Genomic DNA, 15,668 nt, shown 5'->3' on the forward strand with positions numbered 1-15,668 from the left:
AACTGACTGTAAACTCTTCCTATTTTAGAGTCGGCAGGGGCACTCGCCAAGGATCACCACTCAGTCTATTAATGTTTTACTTAGCAATAGAGCCGTTGGGAGCAGTGATTCGTCAAGATAAGAATTTTCATGGAATTGATATTGATGGGACTAACCATAAATTAATGCTGTATGCGGACGATATCTTGATATTTGCATCCAATCCTCAGGTCTCTGTCCCCTCATTGCTAAACTTAACTGTTTTACCACATTTTCAAGGTACAAAGTTAATTGGGCAAAATCAGAGGCTCTTCCATTGACAAAGTTCTGTCCTACTGCTCTGCTTCAATCAGGCAATTTTTTCTGGCCCAGACAGGCTTTAAAAGATCTTGGCATTCTGTTTTCCCCTCATTTGGATGATCTCATTAAGGTGAATTTTGAAGCACTGATGCAAACGTAACCCACCTCCAGGAGGGTTTTTAATAAATACAATCCATTAATTTGCAATTGTTATTTAACTAAAATTTGGCACTCAGAGCGGAGACCTCTGCCACAGCTCAAATCAGTCACCAACAACAATAAAAACACCATATATAATAAAAAACATTTTATTTCTCCCCAACACAAACAATGTATAGGAGAAAGCTGTTTGTTGCATGTTCATATCTCAATGTGTTGCCTCACAGTGACTGACACTCCGGAATCCCCCTATTTTTTTTATCTGTTCTGGATCCTGGTATCTGGAATACTTTCGTGATCTGTATCAGCAGCTGATATCTCTTAGAGTCATTGAAGAACTTACACTGTAATTTTTTTCTGAGCCCCCTTGTCATTTATTGTTGAGTTATGCCCAACTATGTCAAAGACTGCCCTATCTCTCAATGATAAATAATCCTTTAAAAAATTCCTGGGTCCAGACAGTGATCTGGATCATCACCGAAATTTAATGGATTCTAAGTTAGCCCAAGACAAAGTTTCATTGCAATCTTTCCATAACTTTTTCCGTAATGTTGCTAACAAACCAACCAACCAACCAACCAACAAACCGCAGTGATTACATGACCTTCTTGGAGGAGGTAATTATTTATTTATGTTTATAAGTGTCTTGTATTTTATTTTGAAAAAAAACAGAAGTTTATTTTGAAGACCGGAAATAGTAGGCCGCGCTAGTGAAGCAGGTTAACCTTAATAATGCACAGAAGGAGCACAGGTCTTCACTTCCTTATGAGAGAGAAAAACGGGGAAAAAGGTATGAAAACTGTACAATTTGCAGTCAAAATGAGAAATGAAGTAGTTGTTGAAACCATGCTCCGAAAATTCCGTTTTAGAGAGTGGAAAAACCATCGTTGAAGCACTTTCCGGCTGCGTTTCTCCTGAAAAACCCCCTGGTAAGCTAGTAGCCACGTGTTGCAATGTGTGTGTGCATGAGGTGACCATGCTGTTTCAATTAAGGGTGTTTTGTACATTTTAAGTTGTTTTTGATTCATATTTTGCACTTAAAAGCATTTATATTAACGGATTCATGGTGAAAGTGATGTTTATTTGCTCCATTTTACTGGAATGAGCACATGTGAGAATTTTACTGTGTGAAATGCCTCATCTTTTGCACATGTGATGGGAACTTAAAATGTGTTCAGAAGTTCATTTAAGTTGACTAGAAGCAGCAAAGCTGTAATTTGAATTAAATCTGTTATCAGAACTGATGTATTTCAGTTAAAATTTGTTCTCTGATGTTAAAAGAGTTGAAATGAGAGGAACACCCATGAGGAAGCACATGTTATGTCTTCATGTGGAAGTAAGAATGCATCGGTTGAATGAAATCTTTAAAACATTATTCCTTTTGATTTGAATTAATTACAGTGATCCATTTTGACATGACAAACTCTTGATTGTTAAGATTAATTATGGTTTTCAGGATGTAAACCATAGTATTTTGATTCCTGTTTGATAAAGATATATCAGTGTTGTACCACCACCTTGAATTGAACATTTCAAACACTTTGGTGATCATTTGAAGATGTTCTATGCATTGAATTGGATTGTAAACCTGTTTTCCAAATACAGGTCAGGTTTTTTGTGATGCTTGGAAAGAGTGAAGCTTCAGCTTTCGTGTCTGACGAAGCTGATGAGAGATCCAATTGATGGCGAGCCTCCCAGTTGACCTTCGATGCTTCAAGCAGAACTTTGAATTCCAACTCACCGCTCAACGGATTCAGTGGTAGGATTTGTGTCAATCCAACTGACGGACACCAACGAAAGCCTTCATCGGATATCCTTGACTTTTGACTCTGACTTTGACTTTTGACTATTGGATCCAATCAACCAAGGAACAATTCCATTTGGACATTGATTTTATTTTATTTCTTAGTTTATGGGCCCTAGGATGTAATGTTATTGTGTGTTTTTGTATTGTTTAGATAATTGTGAAACTAAAGAATTTCAAATCATTCCTGCCTCTGTATCCAGTGGTTATTGTTTTACTCTGAGCTCCTACGAACCGAGACTGTGACGTGTACATACCCTGAAGTGGGTTACACAAAAAAATTTTGATAGATGTAAAGCGCTGGTCATCAGTGGCCTTATCTCTGTGGGGTAAGGTTAATGTCCTTAAAATGAATGCTATCCCAAGACTTAACTATTTGCTGCATTCTCTTCCCCCTTGAGTTACTTCAAGAAATTTGATCTTATTTGCAAAGATTTCATTTGGAGTGGTAAACATCCACAAATGCAGCTTGGTAAACTTCAACAACCTGTAGAAAAAGGGGGTTTGGGCCTTCCAAAGCTAGTATTTTATTACTATACATACAGCTTGAAAGACCTTGTGCACTGGGCATTGCCTCCAGAAAGGGCCCCACCATGGTTTTCCATAGAGCAGTCTGCAGCAGCTCCCCTACCTGTAATAAACTGTCAAGCATAGGGATGGGAATCGAGAACCGGTTCCCGTTGAGAACCGGTTCCAAATGGTCCAATCCATCGACATCGTTTTCATTTTATGTTAGCGATTCCCTTAACGATTCCTGTCTTCCGGGTGCCCTGAAAAAACGGTCTCGCGAGAGCCGGAAAATGCGAACAAGAACTCATACTCCGGGGAATAATGGCGGACGCTACAAAGAGTAGGCAAAAGCGGTCCAAAGTGTGGCTTAATTTTACGAAGAAAGATGCCAATAGTGCGACTTGCAACATCTGTAAAGCAGTGATTAACATGCAAAGGTGGAAATACAAGCAACATGCTGAAGCATTTATCGTCGGGGCACAGCATCAGACACAAGGAGTCGCATGTGTTTGATGCTTTCCGCCGGTCGTCAGCCGCTGCTGCTGCGTCTCAGCATGGTGTGGAAGGTACGTACGTTCTTTTTTAATCATGTCATATTTTGACTTAATACCGACCGATATAAAAGCTGTACCAATAGTTCGCTGTTGTATTATTTTTAGGAGATAGCGATGGTGGACCGAGCACCTCTGCTGCTAGTGCTAGCAGCATTAGCTCTCCGGCTAATGTCGCTAGCCCCACTGTTGACTTGCAGGAAAACCCTTTCACACTCGCTGCTAAGGGCAAAATTACTCCAGAGAAAGTGGATGAATGTCATCGTGCAGTTACAAAATTTGTAGTCAAAGGTTTGCACCCGTTCGCCACAGTTGAGGAGCCAGCATTCCGGTAGGTTAAGGTTAGGGATTTTGAGGGCAGATGTCATGAGTTTTAATAAACAGTAGGTCTGTTTTCAAGTCGTATCTTAATAATAATTATTAAATTCTTGTTGGGGCTCTCTGGAGCATGTATTCCTGTTTTCTTGGCAAAAATGTATGGATTTATAAAGAAGCTGTATGTAATGAGTTTTCCAAACTTCAGTTTTAATAATGTTAACATATATAACCTGTTCTTACCTTTTTAACATTTTGTAGGGAGTTGACTGAAACACTATGCCCCAGATATAAGCCACCCTCAAGAGACATGCTTTCAAACCACCTCATCCCTGCCTGGTACAATGTTGAGAAGGACAATTTAATGGAAGAACTTAAAGTCCGAGTTAAGCAGAAATAAATTTGTGTTATGAGTTTGTCACACTGCATAAACATGTGTCATTAACCACTGAGCCACATTTGAATGATTAAAAAAATTGCCAAGTATATAAAATAAGGTCTCAAAATCATGTAAAAACAAGTACTTCTCTCTGCTGTGAAACGCTGGGGGTGTGTCAGCTAGCAGCGCTAGTACCATGCCCACACGCGGGAGGGGAGCCGCCTCCAGCTGGGTCCTGAGGCTGTTAGCGTTAGCTTCCAACAGCCTCATGAGACAGACCCAGCCCTACCAATTAGAGCCATCAGAGCCAAAACTGACTCTGAGTCAGATGCTGACAGTGCTCAGCTTCGTTCCTCACAGTGTCCATCAGAATGGTCATTTATTTGTTTTAATTAAACAGTGGGATTCCCCCGGTCTGCACCAGTTCTAAGCCAGCTGCTGGGCACCAGCCGAGTCGACCCACGGCTCCGGGCGGGGGAGCCGTGGGTCAGCGGCTGGGGAGATCCGCGGGAAGGGCCCGGCGCGCGTCCAGAGTCGCCGCCGCCGACCGCCAACCCGACCCCCTCCGAAACCGACCAGCCTTCCACGGCGGCGGCGGACACCGCCCCGCGGAGGAACCCCCGCGACCCCCGGGGAGAAGGCCTCCCGGACCCGCCGCGCCTCGCCGCGCGGTGGCGGGCCCGGGGTGAGCCAGCGCCCCCCGGGGACGAGGGCCTCGCGGGTTTATGTAGCTAACGGCATCGTTACCCTGCACACTGTGGCCCCAGGGAAGATGCACGAGCGACGTGGAGGTGACATGCCTGGTTAGCTGACTGGTTGACTGGTTAGCTAGCTGCAAACTGTCGTACAAGATGCTATCTGAGACTCGAAAGCTAGCGGGAAAACCACCAATGCTAACCCCGATGCACACTGGATGCGGGCCGGCTCCGAAACGCCTCCGGTCCGGACACCGCAGCTAATCCGTAGTCATTAAAATCAATGCTGTGATGCACACCGGCCGCGGTCCGGCTGCGGTCCGGCTCCGGTCCAGTTCCGGAGCCTCTGGGGAGCTCCGGTCTCTTTCCGCAAAGATCCTATTTTTCCGAATGCCGGAGCCCTACCGCGTCAATTAGGACGGAAGCAAGTCGGGTGCCCGGAAGGAAACGCGATACGTGTTCCAAAATAAGTCACTTCAAAATAAAATCTGTGCCGTGTTTTTGCCATAATATTCTATTTTTTTACTTCTTCTGGTAGAATACATAACAAACAATGTCATGTAGTTATTATACGCATTAGAAGAATGAACGGGTTTTGCATTTCATCACTGCTGTCAAGCCAAATGACACCAAAATGGCTCAAAACAGCTCTGTGACCGGAGCAGCTCCGTGTTGCCAGATTGGGCGGGTTTGTTCCAAATAAAGCGTCTTTTTTGAACACGTTGGACGGGTTGATGAAATGATTATGTGTTTATGACATGTTTTTTATCATACAAATATGGTTTTAACGTGCATTTTCATCCGAGGTGGCGGTTTGCGCTGCTTTCTATTGAGTAAAACGGGTTTCAAATTGTGTACGGGGGATAACGACAGATCTGGCAACCTCCTCCGGCTTGACTGCGGAGACACCGCAGGCGGTGTGAATCACAGTGCTGCGGTGTACCGGGCCGGAGCCGGACCGGAGCCGTTCCGGAGTCGGACCGCATCCAGTGTGCATGAGGGATAATGCGCTAGATGTTTTCATATCGCTCAGCATCCGGGAGGCGGGTTTATGCCAATAAGGGCCACGTTACGTAACGCGGCCCTCATTTCTGACCCGCCCATTAAATCCTGAACACAGAAGCGGTGAAAAAAGTCTGTGAAGTCTACCTCCAAAATTAAATCATAAATGGAGGAATGGCTTTTATATGTTGTAAAGAAACACATTTATGACTTATTTAAGGTGTTTAGAAGAAAATGTCTGATTTTGGTTAACTCTTACTTTAAGAATGTGCCAAAGGCAGCAATCACAGCAGATGGCTGGACAAGCCTGAACCAGGACCATTATGTGACTGTGATGGTGCATTATGTCAGTAAAGCTGAGATCAAGGGCAAGGTTCTCCAAACCAAAGCGGTTTATGAGGCACAGACAGGGGCAGCTACTGCAGAGGAGATTGGCAGTGTTCTTGAAGACTTTAAAGTCAGGAAGAAGATTGTTGCAGCCACTATAGATAATGCAGCCAACATGACTGTGGCAGTGAGGAAGCTGGGAGATATGCAAAGGATTTGCACATGCACTAAACCTAGCAGCACAGAAGATACTTGGGTGCCCAACTGTTTCCAACTGGACTGCAAGAATAAGGACCACTGTGGTGTGGATGAAGAGATCTCATATGGCCAAAGTTGTCCTTAAGGAGAAACAGCAGCTCCTCGGTAAGAATTAAATGTCATAATTACATTTTACTGTATTATTTTACTGTAAAAATAACATTTTGACATTAATAAAATGTGGTCTCTTACTAACATTTTGGGTTTTTTGTGTGCTTCAACTTTGCTTCTTTTTTTTTTTTTTAGATCTCCCTCAGCACACTCTCATCCTGAATGTACAAACCAGGTGGAATTCCCTCTTTTTAATGGTGGAACGTTTTTTTGAGCAGTTCCCTGCCATTCAGGCCGCAGTCATGGATCCACGTCTCAGGAGGCTGAGTGAGAGGGACAAGTAAGATGAGATTATGTGACTATTTCAACATGGCTTGTTGATTTATCCTATTCTTCAACAATTTAAAGTGAATGTTAAATATTAAATACACTGATCTCCAATGAGAGAGTTTTGGAGAAAATGGATGGTGTAAATGGCCATAATGTTATTTTATTGTGTTTCAATTTGTATTAAATGGAAAACGAAACAGGTAAAAAGACAAAGGGCTGGACAAATATGGATTTGAATATTGTTGAGTAATGAGTGATTCATTTTGTATATTTTATATTCTTTGCGTTGTAAACGACGACCCGGAAGTTACCTGCACGCAATCTTTAAATGCGTCCGCTCGGCTGTCAGCTGTTTTGTTTGACACAGCCGTCCGGCAGCCGCTGCTGCTGGCGGCTTCACTTGGAGTTTGCATTCTTTGGAGAGCGCAGCGAGGTAAATCGGTGAACTTATAATTGTGAAACGTTTAATATAATGATCTGATTGCACTGTGAAATGTTGATTTGAAATGTTTATCTCTTTTTTTTTGTCTGCATACATGTTTCAAAATACAGTTTCACGGTGCCGCAAGCAACGTATCTTGAGTGAAATAAAGAAACCTTGCGCATCAGTATGAGCTCACGCCTCGTCACTCCAAGGTCTGCTACAGATGGAGATGACTTCAGGAAGGCTGAGGAATTTGTGCAGCTCATGCGGGTTCTCTACACGTCCACACTGTGTGTCTCAAGTGACACAAGCCCAACATGTGGGCAGATTCTTCCCATCCTGGAGAAGCTTCAGAACCACTTCTCGGTCCAACCAGGAGACTCTCCATTCTCCCGTATGATTAAGAAAAAGATTTGGGGTGATCTGTCAACAAGATACCCGGTACTCTTACAAATGACATGTCACAGACACTGAAGTAAGTTCTCAAGATGCCCTGTGTTTCTCAAATTGTTGAACATCTTTACCTTTTCTTCTATAAAGGATGTTGATGTCCAAGCCTTCTTGGAGGAAGCCACAGCAATAGACCCCAGATTCAAATTAAAAAGGGATGCAGTCGCCATCTGGGACCGTATAAGGGCAGCATCAGTTGTAGAAAATACTCCTCCAGTGGAGGAACACGAAGAGGCATGTATTTTGACTGTGGGACTTTCTGTTTACTTGCCTCTTGCGTTTTTATATGGAAAACTGACCTTTGGTCATTTTCTTCTCAAGTCGCAAGAGGGACCAGGGCCACAGAGTGATGACGGCGATGAGGAGGAGGAGGAGGATGTAAGCAAAGTTCTTAATGCTTATCAAATCAGTACAATAAAAAAATCAAAATATATCTTTGACGTGACAGAATAAAATTAGGGCTGTCAAAAATAACGCGTTAATGGCGCTAATTAATGTAATCAATGTGTAAAATAAGATGAGAAGCCTTCCAGTCTTCCATTGAAACGTTGCTTCATTAAACAGAAGTAACTGTTTAACTACATTTTACTTCCTAGTTCTCCTTTTGAACCAGGTAGCTCCAATCTGACTGTAGGTGTGAATGTGAGTGTGTGTGAGACCTGTGCAGGGTGTGTTCTGCCTTGGTCAGTTGAGAGTGGGGATCAGGCTGATATATCATATATCCGAGGTAAGCGGGGCGGCTGCTGCAGAGCTAACTCTCCTCTGCTGGGCGAGCGGCTGTGCTCTCTGGCTGCTCCACACTTTGATTGACAGCACGAGAATGCGGAAGCTCGAACTCTATTGGCTGACGCTGACCGGCGCTTTTTCGGATGACATGGGGGTCTATGAGATGAAGGCGGGGCTCATAAATAAATTTTTATATTGCTTTATGCTAATATTATATTGTAGTATCGAACCAGACTGACACATTTAAGCTCTGTTGAAAAATGATACATACACTGGAAACGAACGGAAACTCCGGACACGAGCTGTAAGCTTAGTCTGGATAGGAGCCCATTGAAACTTCTTGCAGGGGGTGTCGGTTACTCCTTTGACTGACAGCGCACTTCAGCCAATCAGCGCTTCAGAACAAATGCGTCATCAAAATGCGTTAGCTTCTCTAAGGATTGGCATTAGGTGCGTTCGACATGAGAAAGCCAGAGGCAGACCTTTAAGACTTTTGAGCCGCCCCGCCCAGGTTTGGCCCGGCGTCACTGATACGTAGGACCTACGTAGGGCATCGAAAACTCGCGAGACCCAAACGAGATCGGTCCCAGAGGTAGCCGCGTGAGCTGCTGGAGAGCAACTCACCGTGGCCATAGATATCTTATAGAACATGAGATGCCTTACGGCAGATTCCACGACGTCCGCAGAGGTCGGCCATCTTTGTACGGGAAAGTTGTCAGAGTTTCTGTGGAACGCAATGTAAGGTTGGTGATCTGTGCAGACTTTTACACTCTTATTTCACTGAATTTTTTTAATGGAACATCTTAAAGCACTATAAGGCAATTGCTGTTGTGACTCTGAGTTACATAAAAATTGATTGATCAAGAGATTGACTCAGTTGCCTTTTATTCGTTTACCTAATTATATTGTGACTGTAATTCCATTATTTGACATTTCCATATTATTTCCATATATGAAACTTTCTGAGCTCCTTTTATACATTTTTACAATGCCTAATTAAATTTTTTTTTTTTTTTTAAACAATGTGTTTTCTGGTGCACTATTTCATGTTTAAATAATCAATGGGGGGACATTATACATTCACAATAGATTTAATAATGTGGAAGGTTACTGTTTAATGTTATATATTAATGAAAAATAATATAATACATTCAATATAATGAGGTTCATGAGATTTAAGTATTTCTGAAGTTTCAGGTGGGTAAATTGTTTATCTTCAGCCTCCACTACAGCCCTGCCACGTCTTAAAATATTTTCACACAAAACTAAAAATATGGACATGTATGACTTGTCTAAATTATTCGTAAGTGCTATAAATATATCTCAGTGTAAGGATTTGAACATGGAGCCTAATATGAAGAATATGAATATTTACGATATGATATATATTTATGATATATATTTAAGGCATGCCATCCTCATCAAACATATGTCATGTCATTAACAGAGATTTGATGTTTATTACAAACCAATCCGTTTGAAAATCGGTAAAAAATTGAGCAAGTTATAGCTTGTTAAGCAGTTCATGTCTCATTAACACAATGTTATGAGCGAGCCAGATTCCCGTACAAAGATGGCCGACTTCTGCAGACGTCCGACTTCATTGGCCAGCAGCGGAGACGAGGTATCCAGTGTTATATAAGATATCTGTGACCGTGGCTACCTGGCCCGCCTCTCTGGTTCATACAGGCAGGGGATTGGACCCGAGCCCATTCGTCATCAGTTTGATGACAACACGCTTTATTTGCATAAATAAACACCCAGTCCCGCTCCAGTCCAGTGTAGAGGGGGGGAGGGGGGAGGGGGGAGGGGGGCGGCGACGGCTACAAACGGTGGGGGGGGGGGGGGGGGGGGGTGGGGGGGGGGGGGGCGCAAAGGTGGCGAAAAAGTAACGGAGCAACACAAAAACAGAATCCAGAGATCAGAGGCCTGTTCTACCATGTCCAACAATGTTTGATCATTAATCACTTTGCTAAAAAGCACAAATAGTAATAAAACAAATGATAAAATAAGCAGCTCTCACCTTTAGTAGAGCTGGAGTCTCCTCTTTTTTTTTCTGGAATTTTGAATAGCACAACACTTCATATTGATTTGACCAAGCCAGCGGAGTTTGCTGTTGTTTTTTAAGCACAAAATAGACTGAAAACTTTATTTATTAATTTTTTGGACTGGGGGGGCGAGGCAGTCTGCCCCCCCTTGATGCCTGGTTGCACTTGCAGCAGCACACACGCTTCACATGACAGAAGCCAAAACGTAACTTAAAATTATTTTGTTTTTTAAATTTTATTTATTTCAGTTAACTGAATATGAATTAACACAATGTGACACACAAAAGAAATTATGAATTCTTTTGTTTTTAATACGAAAAACAAAATTACCCCTCTGACAGCCAGGGGGGGCAAGGAGGCACAGGCGGGGAGGCATTGCCCCCCTAATTGACACCCCGGACGCCGGGCCTGTAAACAACACCCACGGTGGGAGTCATGAGAAACACAAACATGGAGAACATAAGGTTGTCCGAGTTGGAGGCAGACTTATAACTCCGCCCCATGGCTGCGCCGTCTGCTTCATCTAGCTCTGTCTACCTCTGGCTTTTCCATCGTGAACTAGGGTTGCCAACTCCCAGAGATTGAAATAAGGAACGCCTCTCGCGGGCAGCTGAAAAAAAAACTGGGTTTTTGGGGGGTGAAAAACGCATATATAACAGCATTTTGCCACAGTTATACCTATTACAGACTATAAAAACACATTAGGCTACTGCATTACACCTACAGTAGCAAGATTACAATAACTCATGATCAGCTTGATCTGTTTGTATTTGAGGCCTACAGTGAGACAGTTATCATTCTAGTATCATCATCATCATGGACAGCAGCTCTCAGCCACTGCACCGGACGGTAGAGCAGCTCAGCAGCTCCTTCAGAGGCGACTGAGACCCTCAGAGCAGGAAGGAGCTGCCACAGGTCTCTCATCCCCACCGCTGTCAGGCTGTACAGTTCTACTGTGTAGAATATGTGCAATAATCCTGGACATTATAATATTCTGCACCCCCCTAAAGAAATTCAGTGACACTTTATCATCCATTCACTCTGCTGTATCCATTCACTCCGCTAAAACATATTGTGCATATTATATCTCATACTGTATAATTATATATTGCATCATATATTACATATTGTATTGTATATATTGTATATAATATATATATATATCCTGTTATAATTTTAAGATTCAGGTTGTACATACAGTTAAATCTTTATTGTCTTTTGCTTCTATTATCAATCCCAGTATGATTTGCACTATCATTTGTTAATTATTGCACCATTCATTACTTTTGCATCCTGCTGTGGGTTCTATGAGCCGATACACCTGCAAATTTCTCCACTGTGAGATTGATAAAGTCTTCTATTCTATTCTATTCTATTCTATTCTATTCTATTCTATTCTATTCTATTATATTCTATTATATTCTATTCTATTTTTATTGCTAAATGTGCAAAATAACATCAAACAGCTGCTGTCTCTTCTGGATTTTAACATGTTCTTTTTTTTATTTTCAACTAAAAAAAGTGCAAAATCAAAGCTGAAAAAACTTCCGAACAAAAAAAACTCAACAAGGTTCCGTTTCTAAACTGAAAACACACCACCGTCTGCAGCAGCAGACACACATCAATGAACTAAACATGATATATCCGATATGGAAACGGCACAAACTTACGTGTCTATGGAAGCCATGGTGCTGCTTTAATGTTGTGATTTACTTCCTCCCATGCGCTCTGTGACCAAACTGACTACTGGCCAATGAACTGCCGTAGCCTACGAGGAACAGTCTTTTTTTGACCAATGAGATAAGAGTGATTCTGTGTTGTCAAGTCATCTCTGTCAGCTCATTGGTCACAGAACGTCAGAGAGCCGCTGAACAATTTACCGTAAGTTTTCATAAAAAGCGCAAGTTCCATTTCTCACGTTTTGACTCTCACAAAAATACGGAACAAAGTGCGTTCCTTTTCAGCTCAATACGGAACGCACACTTTTACATCCAAATACGGAACGATTCCGTTTTTCAAGGAACGGTTGGCAACTCTATCGTGAACGCACCTACTAGCTCATTAGCTCGAGCTTCCTTACACGCAAAGACACGCGAAAACGTCTTTTCCTGTGAGAAACTCACCAGGCGCAGACTCTTGCTCTTGCTTGATTGTTGTAATTCTTGGTATTTTGGCTATAACTTTACTGGTTACAGCTTTCAGACGATAGTTAAAGTTAAAGTCCGTCATCTCCGATACGCACAGCGAAAGCGTCACTTCCGGTTTAGCCACCGGAATGCGCCAAAACATTTTGAAAACAAAAATCGGCAACGCTGATTGGCTAGATCGTTTCAGGACTGCGTGAAATCCCCTTCTATGGGTTCCTACCCAGACTGAGCTCTCCACAATCCAAACGGATGAGGAGTGAGCGGGTCTGGTTTACGAGGCAACTTCAACCTCGCTGACGGCTAAATCCAGCGAGGCCGGCTCGTTGGTGGTGGAGCAGTAGTCATGGTCGGAGCAAGCTGCCTCCATCCTTACATCCTCTTCAAGGTCTAAAGGGGGAGGATTTGGCTGCTCTCTCTGCTCCCAAACACCTGGTTGTGGAGCAGAAATCAAAAAATTGTTCCAGTCAAACAGGACAGGGACAGCCCCTCTTCTTAAAATACGGCGGCCTTGTGAGGCTGAGGGCTGCATGACATCCACGGATTCAAAATGACGGGAACAAACTCTGGTGTTCTGCGTCACGACAAATTTGTCAATTCTAATATTAATTAGCCATTTTTTTCGTTGTTCGGAATGATCGGAAACGTAAAAAACTGAAAGCAGAATTACACCGGGCTGAAGAAGAACATCTTGGAACACAGCAGTGGTAGCTTGCCGTGCTGTCTTGCCTCCGTTGGAAAGTAAATTTTGTTTTCTTCGATGTCATATTGTACTCACCAACTGTGCCACAAATAAACAGACGAAGAAACGTAGATTTTACACTAAACACACTATAATCTGTGATCACTGGGAGATCGAAGTCGAAAGGAGAGCGTCCACTGTAACCGGAAAACTTCATTTTCCAACTTGATCAAGATAAAGTTAGTTAAATACGTGAAATCTTTTTTTTTTTTAATGGAAAGCCTGAGACTGTTTTCTGATTCAGAAGAAGTGAGTGTATCAGCAATCCTCAGTTGTTCAGCAAGTTTGTTCCACTAATGAAGAGCGTAGGTCAACTACAATCTGCTTCCGCCCTTTCACTTCTGACTCTGGGAACATGTAAACCTCTTCCTGAGGGCCTCGGGGTCTGGATGTTTCATATTCTACACGTAAATGCAAGATGTTTTAGGCCCAAGACCATTAAAAGCTTTATAGACCAGAAGTAATATTTTGAAGTCAAAATTGACACTCAGGCAGTCAGTGAAGAGATTAAAGGATGTGCTTCACCGTCTGTGTGTTGGTGAGGATTGTAACATTCTGAGTGTGCAGACACCAACAATTTTAATTAACATTCAAACCTTTTTTCTTTTTTTTTTTTACATTGGTGGTTCCATTCTGCTTTATCTGTGTATTGATCTGTTTTTCAAGAAATTATTTGGCATTTGATTATTTGGGAATATTTCATACTGGTGAAATGAAAACAATCTATTATAAACTGAATTAAATTCGTTTGGATCCAAATAATTAAAAACGTTCTCAACAAACAGCATTTCGTTTGCAAAATTTCCACCGAGTTCCGCTGTATCGAACGACAAAAGCAGTACAACTTGCTCAGGCACCATCATACTCTTTTTTTTTTTTTTTTCCCCTTGTCCTGTGCGGCAGCTGGGGCGTGCAATATTGTATGATTGTAGCCTTTTACTATCCGAACAGATTTTAATGTTAGCAGCAGGACGAGACTGAGTCTCCTCCTGCTGCTGCCTTTATTTAAAGCTGGCATCCGGCATGGCTGCCTGACAGGACCAGGACGGAAACGCTCAGAGAGCAGGGACAGAAAGAGAGCAAGATAAAGAGAGGGAGAACGGAAGGGGGGGGCACAACCTATGTACAAAGTCACAATACAAAACAGTGTTGTCGACGCACCACACGCAACCAAGAACAATCCCAAACCCCCAATCTAGACAACACCAAAACAGAGCCGACAACCAACACAGAAAATTACAGAACCATACATACATTTTTTTTTTTTTTTTTTCCGAACCATATTAGTGAACAGACCAGGCCACAAAAATAAAAGGAGGTGTAGGGGAGGAAGGAAATGCAAGGACACCACAAACCCTTTTTTTTGTTTTTTGAATATAGCTAGTCGTAACTAGTAGTAAACTCGGGGCGTGCATCAAGAGAGGTCTACTACAGATCACCATTAGTCTAACCACCACAAGAAAACAAGGTAACCGAGTGTGTGAAGAGTGATTAAAGATCAACGTGATCATGTGAATATGATGGTGACAGTGATGGTGATAGTGATCATGCATATATGACCTCTGACCTCTGAGAAGGCCAGAAGCAAGCCAGAGAGGCCCTCAGAGCCCAGACAGCCGGCGGTCATCACAGAGCCCGGATCCAAGCCGCCCCCCCAGGCAGACGCCCACGCTCCGGTCCAGAAACGGGGCAGAGGAAAGCCCCGGCCGGGGACCCCGGCAGTTCCGGGGCCCGGGCCCCGCGGAGCCACGACCGGCAGGAGCCGGTCCACCCCGGGCGCCGGACGCCCGGGGCGGGCAGGGCTGAGAGCCCGAGGCCCAAGAGCCCAGGAGCCAACCCCCCACCCCGGGCAGAGGGCCATGACCCACTTGGGAGAACCAGCCCACACGGGCAGCTACCCACCCCAGGCCAGTACACCCCCCAGCGCTCCGGCCACGCACCCCGAGATCCAGGGCATCCCCCCACCCCCACCCGGAACCCACCCCCCCGTCCACCGCCCAGCCCACCCCTCCCACCCCCTGTCCTCTCCCGCCTCACTCCCCCCCGCCCCAACCCAACACTCATACCCACTCACTCATACTGACACACACACATGCACACACGCACACACACAACCACTCATCCCTAAACCAAACGCACGCACACACACTCACATTCCAACACACTCTCACGCGCACGCTAACAAGCACGCGCACACACACACACACACACACACACACACACACAGTCCATCCTACCCCAAACACACTCACATTCCCGCGTCATCCAACTGTCATATCCTGTGGGAGACACCCCCGGAAGGCAAGGGAACACCGAACCCCACATCCAGGACCCCCGCCACCCACAACAGCCGCCTCCACCCCCCCACCCCACCGCCGCAGACAGATATGCACCCCCCAGAGCCAGCAGCCCCCCAAACCACAGCCGCTCCAAACCCCAGGCCTGTGGGGAAAACAACAGCCCCACCCCCCACC

The sequence above is a fragment of the Salarias fasciatus genome, chromosome 22 (assembly GCF_902148845.1).
Source record: "Salarias fasciatus chromosome 22, fSalaFa1.1, whole genome shotgun sequence".
In the NCBI taxonomy this organism is placed as follows: Eukaryota; Metazoa; Chordata; class Actinopteri; order Blenniiformes; family Blenniidae; genus Salarias; species Salarias fasciatus.